At 34.3% G+C, this 1,965-nt stretch overlaps 1 pseudogene; it reads left to right on the plus strand.

Moving 5' to 3' along the window:
- Positions 1 to 688: 688 nt before the first annotated feature.
- LOC103213418 lies at positions 689 to 1,705 on the plus strand (annotated as a pseudogene).
- The last annotated feature ends 260 nt before the right edge of the window (positions 1,706 to 1,965 follow it).

Genomic DNA, 1,965 nt, shown 5'->3' on the forward strand with positions numbered 1-1,965 from the left:
GTCATGTCAGGATTTGTGGTAATAGATCCATAAAGTGGATGGAATTAGTGGTATAGAGCAAGGTTCATTCTTTAGAAATATAATTTTTAGAAGGCATTTGACTTTGATCATTTAATATAAGAAAATATCTTCTGAAAATTAGCATTCTGTGGTTAATAATTTTAATGCACCAGAGTAAAGACACCAAAGCTTCAAATGTCTGATTTGTCAGTAGCATTAAATAAAAGTAGAAACAAAAGGACAGTAAATGGTACAGTAAGACTATAATTATCTCATTGCCTACTACAGGCTAACAACTGACCTTAGGCAGCAGAAATTAATTATAATTTAGAATATAGTGTTTGAGTATACTTTTTCTGATAAGCCTAATATGGCAGAATCACAGAGCCAATATTTACTAGCTTTGACTTTGGATGAATTACTTAAACTTCTGTGACAATTTTCTTATCTAAGAATGTGGATAACTGTAAAACCTATGGTATGATATGTTCATGGGAAACAAATGTGTTGAGAACACAAGTTAAGTTCTAGTTACATAATAGATATTACATTTTTATTATGTAGTATTCAAATGTCAACTTAAAGCCACAAGTATGTATGGTAATAAAATTAGAATTTTATGTATGTTTTGTAAAACACTGTTTATTACCAATTTATAGAAATAGAAAACTATTTTATTTTATGCTAGGTCATTTATATATACAAAAACTTGTTTGAAGCCACAGATTCTATCTACTCTTATCTCTACACTTTAGAGGAGGTGCACACTTTGAATCAAAAGAATAACACAAACGTGTCTGACTTCATCCTCATGGGATTCACAGACTCTCTTTGGTCTTTCTCCTGATTTACCTGGTTACTGTGCTGGGGAATGCAGGGATGATACTATTACCCTGCCTGGATCTCCAGCTTCACACTCCCATTTACTTTTTCCTCAGCCATCTGTCATTCCTTGATCTCAGTTACTCTACAGTCATTATGCCTAAAACCTTAGAGAACTTACTGTCTTCCACCAAGTTTTTTCATTTGGGGGCTGTTTCACCCAGATGTATTTTTTCATCTTCTTGGCCAGCACTGAATGTTTTCTTCTCTCTTCAATGGCCTATGATCGCTTTGTAGCTATTTGCAATTCTCTACTATACTATACCCAGTTGTTATGTCCAGTGCACTTTGCCGCTCCCTCATCACTGCATCCTACGTGATTGGATTTAATGTCTCCTTTGTCATTGTGCTTTCCATGAGCACCTTGCATTTCTGTGACTCCAATGTAACCCATCACTTTTTCTGTGACACAACCCCAATTTTAGTCCTGTCCTGCACTGACACACATGGCATTGAGATTATGATATTCATTCTTTGTGGCTCCACTGTAATGGTGTCTCTTATCATTGTCTCTGTATCCTATGCATCCATTCTCTCTACTATCCTGAAAATCAAGTCCACTTCTGGAAAGTGGAAAGCTTTCTCTACCTGTGCATCTCATCTGCTGAGAGTCTGCATCTTCTATGGTACCCTAATTTTTACTTATTTAAAGCCAAAGCCAAATCAATCCTACTCATTGGAAAAGGACCAAGTGGCCTCAGTTTTTTATACTATCATGATCCCCATGTTGAATCCACTTCTTTATAGTCTCAGGAACAAATATGTGAACAGTGCTCTCATTAGAGTTATGCAGAAGAGAGAAAGTACCAGGAATTTAAGATAACAGTGATGTGAGATATTGAATCTGGTATTTTCTTTTTTCCATACTAGGTATTTCTTTGGTTTTCCTTTCCAAAAATCAATTTAATCTTTCAATTAAATTATCTTTCTTTTGATCCAATCTTTACTTTGCTGTATATGATCTTATACATATTCAACAGTAAAGTTTTTTAATAAATCCACATTGTAATTAGAAAACATGAGATATGAATGAAATTATGGATTTAGCTTTGCATGATTTTAAGGGAAATCAATGTGCAAAAC

This window comes from Orycteropus afer, unplaced genomic scaffold (genome assembly GCF_000298275.1).
Source record: "Orycteropus afer afer isolate SDZICR_OR568_19922 unplaced genomic scaffold, OryAfe1.0 scaffold02063, whole genome shotgun sequence".
Taxonomy (NCBI): Eukaryota; Metazoa; Chordata; class Mammalia; order Tubulidentata; family Orycteropodidae; genus Orycteropus; species Orycteropus afer.